This window comes from Mus pahari, chromosome 1, assembly GCF_900095145.1.
Source record: "Mus pahari chromosome 1, PAHARI_EIJ_v1.1, whole genome shotgun sequence".
Lineage (NCBI taxonomy): Eukaryota > Metazoa > Chordata > Mammalia > Rodentia > Muridae > Mus > Mus pahari.
Window position 1 is genome coordinate 65,563,665 of NC_034590.1, and position 13,368 is coordinate 65,577,032.

General features: G+C 34.6%; 1 long non-coding RNA gene and 1 pseudogene across 1 annotated transcript in view; one reads left to right on the plus strand and one right to left on the minus strand.

The window, feature by feature from the left end:
- Positions 1-13,368, plus strand: part of LOC110338783 — a 674,342-nt gene that overhangs the window by 560,905 nt on the left and 100,069 nt on the right. The window lies entirely within an intron of this gene.
- On the minus strand, positions 8,241-8,660 carry LOC110338778 (annotated as a pseudogene).

The window sequence follows — 13,368 nt, forward strand, 5'->3', positions numbered from 1 at the left end:
ATGACCCAGCACAGGGGAAGGCCAGGGCCCAGAAGTGGGAGTGGGCGGGTAGGGGAGCAGGGGCAGGGGGAGGGTATGGGGAACTTTGGGGATAGCAATTGAAATGTAGATAAAGAAAATAATAAAAATAAATAAATAAATAAATACATAAATGCAAGAGTTAAAAAAAAAGAAATATATATGTTGAAGGTGGTTTCCCAAGTCAGTAGTAAAAAACAGACGTAAATAAGCTAGACCTGGCAGTTGGGAAGATTTTCATGAATAAAATTTGGATAAACCACTAATAAAGGAAATACTATAAATGAAGTAAAATTAAGTACACAGAAATCATAGAAATTCCCAGAAGGAAAATGGGAAACTAGTCACTTGTGTGATTTGGTAAAGAGCTCTAAGAATTGTCTGAGAACTGAAAATGCTGAAGACCTTAGTGAAATGGTGAGATGCAACATTGCACATGTACTACTTAAGAACAAAGGTCCAGGTGCCACTATGACATTTGCTTTACCACTTTACCATGGGAATATGACAAAGCTCTTTTTGTGACGTTCTTTCATGGAACCAAGAGATGTTTGTTCAATTTTTACCCTAAATGATTTTTCAACAAATGTTTAATCAGCTCCTGTTTTGGGTCACTCTTTTACACATTAAAATGCTTTAATCAACACAACTCATTTACATTGCTATCTTTGACCTAACCTACCTAACCTTTCTAGGTAATGAGACTCATTGCAATGGAATGGTCCATTGTGTGTGTGTGTGTGTGTGTGTGTTCTCCTGAAGGAAATATCCCAAACAGAAAATAATGTAAAAAGCAGACTTGCCCAATGTCTTTTATTTATTTACACCAACTATCAAAACATGCTTTACAAATAATCAAAAAAAATGTCTTCCTCAATAGCTTTCTAAACGACATGATACAAGAAAAAAGAAAGAAATGGAAAGAAAAGAAGGCAAAAGAGAAAAGAAAACATATTTTTCCAAGAAGTGTCTCATTATGGACACATTTGTATGTTGATCCCTGGTCCTCAGACATTAATACATTAGGCATTCATTTCCATGAGAATTCTCTAGACAGCAGAATTTATGAAAGTCATCTCTTCAGGTGACATGAGTAATATACCTAGAAGAAGGTTCCTAGATAACTGGCCTTCTGTATCAGGAATAAAACTGGTGTTTTAGACATACCTAGAAATACTAATGATTTAAGAAAAATTGTTAACATATTAAACTTTAGTTGACCTCAGGTTCTTTCCTTAATTGAGTCTGGGGCTGAAGAAGCAATGAGATGGAATCAGAGCCACTAGAATATGCATTGAAAAAAATTAGGAAATCTCACTCATATTCACTAGGATATAGAAAAGTACTTATAGGAAATAGGAAGAAGCATCCTTGAATAAAAGTGACAGCTAGTCATTAATGAGCTATAAGGCTTACCTCTGTTCTGAGTAGACAGCTAGGCTCAGTCATTTTATCAGGTGATGCACTAGTCTAAATACACAGAGTATATTGCTACCTGTGCATCTTCATCCTTTTATTCCTATATGACTTTTATTCCTCTATCTTTTCTTGATTTCTTTTCCTTGGTGGTATCAGAAAAGTGTAGCATTCTGTATTTATATGTAAATACACACACACACACACACACATACACACAAACATACACATACATGACTACAATTATCAGTACAAAGTAATGGATTCTGAAGATTTTTTTCTCATGAACACATACTTCATGGTTGTGATACAAAGACCAAAGTTCATGGTTTGCTCTATGTAACCATGTGTTAGAAACCTTTTGCATATACTACAATTGCTTTGCATATCCCATTAGAGCATCAGAATTCTAACTTCCTTGGAAGTCTGAGAATGGCTTATACTGAACTCTGCTTGACATGTTCATCTTTTCTTGTCTGGAGGTATAAGTAGCTAAATCAGGCATTTTTTTGTAATTGGATTTTCTAATTAGATATTGCAATTGAATTATGCAAAATGCTTCCATTTGATAACAGTGTTTTCTTGATTGTATTGTGGGAAAATTCCACTTAGTTTCATTATGTTATGCAGCTAGGACGGTGTATAATATTACCCTGGTAATGTGTAGAACAATTAAAGTTGAATAAATAATAGTTCATTATAACTTTGGGTATTATAGTCAAAATATTAAGGAAGAATTATATTTCATGAATTATTATTTTAGGTCTATATGTGTCTGTTTACTTTTGATTTCTAATCACATTTGTGTGTGAAGCCCTTCTTTTTTTTTTTTGTTTGGATTTTTTTTTTTAAATTTATCTATTTTATTTCGTGAAGCCCTTCTTATGTATGCTCGGAGCCAGAAGATTTGAGGCGTCCTGCTTTGTCACTTCCCACCTTAGACTACTAATACAAAGGCTATCACTGGACACTGGACATAGAGCTATCCTGAATGTCAGCAAGACTCAGGGTTCTTCCTGTGTTAATCCTGTCTAGTGCTGGGGATCAAGGCATGCTTGTAGGCTGGGGACATAAACACACCCTGGCATGCTGACAGTAAGTGCCTTTGTGCCCTGAACCATTTTCTAGCCCTTCATGAATTATTTTTAGTCACTTATTTCCAAACCATTTTTTCATCACATAATGATACATGTTTTTCTACTGACATATAAAATTCAGTTAACCATTATATATTAACAACATATTCATTATTATCTTATACATTTAATGATATTTTAATTTATCTCTATTTGGAACCTGTCACAATGGAGTAGTTATTTATCAAGTTTAACTTCCACAAAATCTTAAGCTTACTGAATGTGATATGTGTTATTTACCTTCATAGTATTAATGACTAATTCATTAGCTGGTTCAGAATAGATGCTCATTAAACATTTTAGATATATTTACACTTCTTGATGAATGTTTGGAGTTAATATTCTAAAGTGTTTTTAAGTAGCCATAAATTATTTTCACTCTTTTCTTTTTTCCTACCAGTTGCCTTTATATTCATATATAATCACATGTGTTTAATTACCCTTGCTTTCTAATGAAGTCACACTTTCTCTTGTATCCATGGTTTGTTTTTTTTTTTTGATATTATCACACTCATACTTTATATAGAAATATTAAACCCAAGGCCCTCAAGCCACCTTTCCTGAAACCCCAGTGCTAAGTGGCTTCTTGTTAATTTTACTGATCTCATTAGCAACTGAAGCTGTGTTGTTGGCTCCCACACTGCCTGCAACTTTCATCTTGGCCCCTATCCTTTTCTTAATACTCTGTACATTTCTCATACTTTCTGCTCCACTAGTCGGTCTCTCTTCCTGCAAAGCTGGATTAGAGCAGTGAGCAGAACCATACCATACAATGGATATTTGTCTTTCTTGAATTTTCCTGCAAATTAAACACTAAGTCCGGCTCTCTGATATAAGCAGATCATATCCAGTGTCTTTGCCAGATTGTAACATGACTGACTTTTTAACTCATTGAACAATTGAGTCCTTGTTTGCCTCTTAAAAACTTGAGTGGTGTCTTCTGGCCTGCATGTTTACTGAAATTTTGGACTTCCAAACTCACAATTGATGATCAGTTAAGGTCTGTTTATAGTGTTCTAAGGATTTACAGCATGTAACTCCAAACTCTTCTACCTTCCTATAATGCTATTTAGAAAGCTCATGAAGAATAAGATCAGTTTTATCATAGCAATGACCACACTTCTTGTTTTAATTTTCTGTATTAAGTTCCCTGTTGTTGTGACCAAATATTCAATAAGAACCACTTTTTGGAAGACAGCAGATTATTTTGAAGGATACCACTGTTTGAAGGATTCCAGCCATGGCAGAAACATGAAGATATTGGTCACATCACACATATAGTCAGGGAACTGAGATAGAGGAATGTCTGGTCTTTGCCCTCTTATTCAATCCAGGACCTGAAAAAAAATGCAATGATGCTATCTAGAATCTTCCCTTACATAATTCTCTCTTGGAAGAGCCTCAGAGACACATACAATGAAGGTCCTCCTCAATGTCTTAGGTATCTTTTAATCAAATCAAGTTGATGATGACAATTAATCATCACAGACAAAGGAGTAAAGAAATTTCTCTACAGAAGTTACCTGGGGAGAATGAGCCATGGTGATATTTGGGAACCAGGGACAAGTCTTCTGATGAATTCAATGAGAAGTGACTCATTCTGATAAACTTACGACTGCTTATGTCTCTGTGATGACCCTGCTCCCATTATCCATGTGCCTGATGATCATAGTTAATCTGAATCATAGATGCTCAGCTACATTTTGAAAACTTGAAACATATAAACTAACATTTAATATTCACTCCAATAAATAACATTAGGTTCCCTAAAATAATGCTGAAATATACCTCATTATATATTATCCAGGAAGTCTCAGCTAAAATTATATTCTCAAAATGTTCCCCTCATATATTTGAGAATAGATCAGGAATTGACTAAAAATGGAAATAACTTTCAGACAAAGCTCCATAATTTCCTCCTCAAAATGTTTGCTACAAAACATTTAAAGGATAAAGAATGCTTCAGATAATATGTGATAAGAAAGGAAGATGAAAAATCGTAGCTATGATATAAGCTAAAAAAAAAAAAAATGAGCTTATTTAACTCTGAAACTAGAGTGGTAAGGCTCCTAAGTGTCGAAAGCACTATGTATGCCTTGTTATAGTGATACTGCACCACATCAATCAGCATTTATTTTAGCCAATTGTCAACTTCTCATGCAGTAGAGGCTCAAAAAAAAACTGTCACTAAATTTAATTGCAGTAAAATATATTTAAAATTGGATTATTTAAGTAAAACACATAAACGTGTTAATGGAAGGAATTAATGAATGATGGCCATGAACACTTTTCCCTAATCTAAGATTTATTGATGTTTAAAATGTACTGGCTACATAACATAGAAACTTAAGTGATAGCTTTGCAGGTTATTTAAATTAGTTAGTATAATTATTCATAAAGGTCAAGTTTCAAAGATAGTTGGTTATCTGAGATAAAAATCTTAGACCTACATGGTCCTTTTGGAGCACCGTCACTGGTCAAAGGTTACAGGTCACTTGCACACTAACGTTGCAGCATAAGTTTTATATTTTGTTTTCTTGAGACAAACATATCATAGGAGTTAACATTTTATTACTGCCACTCCTTGTGTGTAAGTCACATTGGCACCATTATCTATATGTTAATCCCATTAGAACAGATCCATAAATATCCATAAACCAGCCCTACAAGTGGAAAGTAGCACTTTCAAATTGGTTGGAGGCATCCTCTAATTTACCGTCTATTTTGTATGTTATAAAAATATAGTGTTACTATTCAGCTTGTGTCTCCGTAAGTGTCTGGGCGCCCATGGCTTAGCGCGTAAAAATGATGCCAAAGCCTGTGGAGTTGATTGCTACCTTAGCCTACACATTACCATTGGAAACCTAAGAATTTTTTTAATCTACTTTACATTTCTGAAAACTGGAATTTTCAAAAATTTAAAATTGATTTTGTCCTGATTCTTTAATGCATAAATTTATCAAATCTCTAAGCTGGGGCAAATGTTTTAGATTCAGTATGCAGGTTTCTCATTTATCTTTCAGGTCAGTAAATAAATCTTTCTCTTAATATTTCATAAAAATTGGGATTTAGTTACCAATACTGAGATTGCATTAAACTACTCTCTGCTTTTTGACATGGCCTTTAGTTTATTCTTTACCATAGAAAATGTCATATTTTTTAGATCATATATTTTATTGTAAACACTAAAGTGTGGTTTACTTTAAATGATGTTTTAAGAGTTTCTATGAGAAATTTTGGAATTTTAAGAAAGTTAACTCTTTAAACTCATAAAATTCTTAGCTGATAATTAGATATGAATGATTAGGAAGATGAAGATAAATTATCTAAATTTTCATTTGGCTTTTTTTCCTTGTTGAAGATTGATACATGTATATACAAACATGCAGCTAACAAAACTAAAACAATTCATTGCATTTTTAGTGAGACATGGTTTTCCAATGTAGCTCTAACTACCGTGGAACTCTTCTATGCAGGCCAGGCAGCTCTACAATTCATAGGGACCCACCTGCCTCTTTCTCCTCCATGCTGAGTTTGAAGACATGTGCTTTTGTATCTGGTGTTTTTTTTAACTTGTTGCTTTTGGGTAAAATTTTTCTACACCTTTGTCCTTTGATGTGGTTATTATTTCATGTCTTACTGGTTTTCTATGAGTTCAATATTTCGGTATTTCAATATTTTCTCTTCTTGGCATCCAGAAAATCTTGCAAAGGGCCCAGATATTCTTCTCTGTTATCTTCTGTCCTCTTGTCCACATCCTCTCTCTTTCTCTCTCTCTCTCTCTCTCTCTCTCTCTCCTTTGATGGGGTCTGTTTATTGATCTCAGACTTCTCTTGAACTCCCAACCTTCCTGGATTCAACTCCACAGTCTTGAGATCTGGTGTTACAAATTTGAAATCTCACACTGGGGTGTTGTTTGACTTTCCTTTAAGACTTACCTTCTGACTGAGAGGCTGTATGCCAATATGTGTACAACAGACTTAACTAGAGAAGAGGTTCCTAGTTTCTACTACTGCAGAGGGATGTTTTCTATCCAAAACCTAAGTGTCTTAAAAACCTCCATATCTTAAAACTTCAGGAAAAAGGTTGTATTTTCTTTACTTGATCCTGTTCAGAAATAATGACTGGAAAGCACTGCTTTCTAATTAAAAGAAAAATCACAAGTTTCTAGTAAGAACAATGAAACTTTGAATGAGATTAATGCCTTAATTCTGAAATCTAAAAGTGTACATAGTGAGCAAAGGTTTTGTTCTGTAAACAGAAGCTTACATGAAGGGCCAGCAAAGGAGAGGGACATGGTAGAATTTGAAAGCAATGCTAATATAGCAAATTCAATGGAGAGACTGCACAACAATCTTTTCTAAATTAAAGTACAGGGCAGGAACATTCGTGGTGTCTCTGGTATGCCACAGGTTGCCAGGAACCATCTACTTTGCTACTACCCCTTCTCACCCTTTTAGAGGTTTGGTATTATTCTACCACCAGAAAAGCATGACTCACTTAAGTATTGTTTGCATATTCATATGTTATCCAGAATTTTAAATGTTGAGCAGATTATAGTTATGGATTCCCAGAACAGAGATAATTAAGTGTATTTTCTGGGGCTGAGAAGGTAGCTCAGTGGTAGAGCTCCACTCAGTATTGATAATTACGGGACAAGCAATTCTGAAAACAAATGTGGATTTATGCCTTGAATGTACCATAAATTTAAACATTTGGGGGAAGATATCTTGAGTCACTTCTCTTACATTAATCCACTATTAAAATTTAAAGTGCATTAAGTTAATTGTCTCTGATACTTATTAATCGTAGAAACCTACAACATTGGTGCAAATGTTCATTAGCTAGGCGTGTTTTGAGGTCTTTAAATATACTGTTGTATATTTAACTGTCATAATAAATTAAATAGTAAAAGCTACATTATATTCATATTTTGCTTTAAACAAAAACTGAAGCTGATTATATTGTTTTTATCCTCAGAAGTGAACCCTCTAGAGAATGTAATTTTTTTAAAGAATCAAGTCAAAAGAAATAAATTTTACATTTTAGTATCAGCTGATATACCCACTAGACTCGGTAGCATCAAATAAACAAATAAACAATTAATTAATCAATTAGTTGATTAATTAATCATGACCTTCCTAAACCCTCACATGCTTTATTTTTTTAATCTGTATTTTTTTTTTTTTTAACTTGGGGAGTGGCAGGGATGAGGAAAAGGGGAAAAACCAATGTCTCCTTGGAGTCTTCCAAGTGTATGGGATTCCAAGGTATATGTACAAGGACTAGATGGCATGACCAGGCGAATCAGATGGAAGGTCCCCAAGGTTCTTTTTTTTTTTCTACTGAATTCTATGAATAAAATAATAAGCTGACTAAGTGGCCAATCTAAAGTACCTAGTAAATGCCAGTTACTTCTCCCACAGGCTACAAACATCTAGACCTCATTATCTTCCTCCTTTTTCAGAATGAAACTCACTTAGCAAACTAGGAAACTCCCAGTAGAGTACAGTTTATATATATAATACAGCTGATAAGCTTTCTCCCCATCCTGCCCATTCACAAGGAGGGTGTGGAGAATAGAATTTCCTGACTTTCCCCCCAGCTTTTTGGAGGTCTAGCCAGCTTGCCCTGGAAGGTTCCACATGGAGGACAATGGACTGTAAGTCTTTAGTGTACAGTCCACACTTTTTAGCGATGATAATTGCAGGGAAAGACGCACATATAAACGCTGATTTCTTGGGCTGTCTTATGGATTTCAACAGCTTTGCTGGGCGTGATTCCTTGGACATCCATATCATTCACAGGTAGAACTTGGTCCCCTTCTTGAGGTCCTCCTCGTTTTGCATCAGAGATTGGAATCACCTTGGAGATGAAGATGCTTAGCTGGGAGGCCTTTCCTCCTCAATTGTTGAACCCAACTGAGCACCAAGAAACATCTTCAGCATGACATTTAAGGGCAGAAACTGGGTCAAATCATTGTAGTCTGGGTGGTACTCTCTCTCATGAGGAGGAATCCATCCATACTGGAGGATTTTCATAGGCACACAGGAAAACCACTGAGTAGTCATAAGGAATCCAGCTGTCCATTACAGACAAAGCCGGGCAAACAGACATTCCTCAGTGGTGCCTTAGATATCAGCCCCCACATGCTTGATTTTGAGAGGAAAAGTTTGTAGGGTTTTTTTAATTTTATTTTTCATCTTAAACTGAGGATTGGGATGGTAAGGAAATAGCAGAGGGTAGGAGGTAAAAATCTGTCAGTATCCACTGAGTACATGTGTAAAGTTATCTAAGAACAAATTTAATTAATAAAACAATTTTAAAATTCTATCATCTGCATAGTCTCTTAATTTTTAATTTCAGACACAAGATGGCACTATTAGTAGTGATTTTAATTCAATCTGTAGATAACAATCAGAGAGATCTGTGTATATTCAAACAAAGTATCTAAGTATATAAAGACAGTAAGTGCCACATGTATGTACATCCACACAGACATGGCTGATTAATATTAACATCTGGATGAATAGTCAAAATTTAGTCACCCAACTACTTTTTTTTTGACATCAACATGACAGATTGAGATTTTTTAAAAATAATTTCCATGAGAAATTTCCATGTTAGGCATGCTATCACCATATATTTGCAATAATATATGAATGATAAAGATTGATAACAGAATGATTTCAGCACAAGTAGCATGCCCTAAACAATATATATCAACTTTATGGGAAGTGAAGAAAGGTGTTCAAATGTAGAAAGACGCATAAGGGCATTTGCCACTAAATTACAAGGAATGCATGCTGGCACAGAAGAAACTTTCACACAGTAAAGACACAAGTTTTAGAATATTGGAAGCATAAGGCTCACTCAGAGTACAGAAAGCTTGGACTCTGAAGCATTTATGCTGATATCTCTCCTATCTTTTCTTCCATTTCTCAAAACATTGCACATACATAGAATGGGAATCAAACATATTTGATGTCTAAGCCAATAATGGGATTTATACTGGTAGTAATCATTATGTTCTATCAAATTTGACTTTTTTCCATATTGCTTCATTCATAGTTCTCAAGTAAATAATAACAACCAATGAACCCATCCTTGCTATTTTTCTTGATCTAGAAAGATTTGTGTCTATTAAACCATCTATAAAGTTCTTTAGTAATACTAAAGTTCTTCTTAATATTCCTCTAAACTATTTATTCTAGTTAGATGAGAAAATTAGAGTCCCAAGAGTATAATCAGAAAGCAAGAAGTTTCACAACTGGGCTGGACTGAGGTCACAGGCCATTCTTTCTATCATGAACTACTGTATTACTCAAATAATAGGTATTTCTACCTGAAATTCAAGTACTGCATATCTTCCTATGCTCTGGCTTTTCTCCAGGCTAATATTTGAGTAATGATTGCATCTAATAAACATTTTAATAAGACTACTACTTCTACATTTATTCTTGCCCATTTTAATGGTTCACCTGATATGATTACATATTATCATTTCTTTTATGTACCTCAGCAAACTTAAACTTAGACAGAAGTGGTATTATTTTTGAAAGATTCCACTGTAAACTACTCTGAAATAAGTAGTAATAACATGCTTTCTTTTTTTCTTATTTATTTATTTATTTTTATTGTTATTTTCTTTATTTACATTTCAAATGCTATCCCGAAAGTTCCCTATAACCCACCCCCACCCCTGCTCCCCTACCCACCCACTCCCACTACTTGGCCCTGGCCTTCCCCTCTGCTGGGTCATATAAAGTTTCCAAGACCAAGGGCCTCTCTTCCCAATGATGGCTGACTAGGCCATCTTCTGCTACATATGCAGCTAGAGACACGAGCTCAGGGGGTACTGGTTAGTTCATATAATAACATACTTTCTTATTAGTCAGTGGTTATCACTTACCTAACCCCAATTTAAATCATTGTTATTTAACATATGATGAAGCTGTGGGTCACAGCCTCTGATTCCATGGATGCAGGCTGAACACATACAATTTCCTGGAGATGATTCTAGTACATTTGTTATTTAGATAAAGTGGGAACCCTTTCTATTGGACACACATAGAAGATATATCAGACTAAGATAATAACAAAGACAAGGTCATTTCTTTTTTTCTTTTCCAATTAACAGGATGGTGTCAAAAGACAAAGGAATACAGATAGAGTGATTGGCATCATTGGAGTTGAGCAACAAGCAGTGACTTATAAGTTGTAATTACTGCTTTAACTAATTGTTGTTACTGGAGTCTGTAAAACCACCCATCTATGGTGGATCCTGTCAAGAATATTGTGGATGCTTGTAGATAGTTACCTCATGGTTCCACATTTTGGTAATCCCCCATTTCTCATTCTAATCGCCTCTTGCACCCTGCTGCCAATATACAGCATTGCTGAGGAAATCCATTTTCAGGACACAGTATGAATTCAGGATTTGCTGTCCCTCACTACCACTTTGTGATCTGTTGGACTGCTTATCATAAAGCATGTGCCTAAACTTCTTTAGAAATGGATGTAAAACAACACACTAAAGCGTTTTCTAGCATTCTCAGTAAGGCACAGCCACATTGTGTGCCGCATGAAAGAAAGCAAGATGGTTCTCCTCTGTCCTGCATTTTTCTCAACTTCAACTCTAAACTACCTGTACTACCCTATTTGAGAGTTATCCAATTGGAAAGCAGCATTTTCAGCATCTCTGAGTAAGTCTTTCAGAAGGTGTGATGGTAAATAGAGTGTTCCAGGCAGTATATGGAAGGTTAAGTTCTAAGGAAACTCTGCTCTTTATCCCTGTTAGCATTTATTCTGCAGCTGCAGTTACTATACCTATCCCTGCTCTGTGAATTCCCCAGGTAGGTGTGGTGGGAGAGTAGACTGACTAAGATGATGTTCATAGTTTAATAGATAAGTCTAGAAGTTTGTAATTCTTCACCTTGATTAACTTTTTCAGGTATGATTCATTTATAAATAGACAGAAAACACAGTTCATAATCATACTGGTAACTTTTGTTAGTTTAAAATTGTTTTATTTTTTGAGAACTGTTAAAAATAAGTAATGTAAAATTCACCTCAGAAGTTAAGAGGCAAAAGAAGGAAAGGGTTGCTAGAGTTTAAAATAAGTGTATCCTATAACTACATTTGAGCAAATAAAAGTAAAATATGTTTCTCTTAAAAATAATAATAAGGAATCTAACAAATTTAAGAGGATTTAAAAAACAAAAATATACACATAGTTAATATATATCATGAATTATAGCTATAGCTACAAATGAGATTAATAAAACTATAAGGTATTTTTATTTGTGTAAATATGAAAATAAATGTGAAGTATGTGATAGGTAATTTTCTAGCACATGCATTATTTAATTGGAACCTGTTACACAGTATTGAGTATTGTATTGAATGCCATATTAAAAAATACAACACCATAAAAGTTCTTTTTTAAGCTAGAGGAATATTTTGTAACTTTAAAATTATTAATTTAATTATGATTATATACTCTCATTCATATCTGTAATGTGTTTTATCTAAGTCCCACTCCCATTAACCTTTCTTATCCCTTCCTTTTACAAACACACACACACACAAACACACACACACACAAACACACACACAAACACACACACACACACAGGAGAATCAAGGACATAAAATAGCTTTATTATAAGCAGTAGTTTTACTCTATTTTTTTTTCAAAGTAAGCATCCATGTAGAAAATGGAAACGTGTATACAAGTTAATGGGAAATGAAAATGAGTCCTAAGTCATGAAAATTTGTCATAAATACAGGAGAACATATACTTAAGTAATGGTGAGTACAGAATATGAGAGAGTGGTCTTATCAACAAGTGAAAAATTAACAGTGATCTTGTATGTTTTGTGAATAGATTTATGGCAATCAGAGGCAGGAGAGTCAAGTTCCAATGGATGGATGGATGGATGGATGGATTGAAGGATAGATGAGGAAGGATTGGTCAAGGATTACTGTTACATTTAAGAAGTTCAGGGTCCTACAGGATAATAGAGGTTATACAAATAAACCACTACGCATTTCAGCAAAAAGGCATTTTAGCAAAAAGGCAAAGGTATCTTAAATATTTTAGTCCTAAAGGGATGATAGATGTTTAGGGAGATGTGTTGATTTTTCTATTGTGATGATAACATACAGAAGACAAATCATTTGTGCCTTTTAGTTTCAGAGTTTTAAGAGTTCATGACCATCATGGAAGGAACTATAGCAGCAGGCAAGCAAGCATGGCCTGAGAGCAGGAACTGAGGCTTCACATCTTAAGAAACAATCTTGAACACACACACACACACACACACACACACACACAGATGGGGGGGGGGGAAGAGGGGTGAGAGAAAGTCTTCTATAAGAGTACATCTCCTAATCCTTCCCCAATAATTCCATGAATTGAGGACCAATTATTCAACTACAGGGCCCTATGGAGTCGCTGTTATAGAAATAACCACTTTTTATTATAGAAATAAAAAGTCTTTGGTAATTTGAGGTGGAAACTCAATAGTTAGGCAGAATAATCTAGACAATTGGCTTCCTCCTGCCTCTGCTTCAAGAGTGCTGGCATTATAAACATGACACACTACAGCTAGGGAGGTGAAAAGTGTTTAATCTGATTTCAGCATTAAATATTGCATATACATATCATAATACCACAATATCTCTTATGATATATATATATATATATATATATATATATATATATATATATTTTTTTTTTTTTTTTTTCAAGATGGGGTTTCTCTGTATAGTCCTGGCTGTCCTGGAACTCACT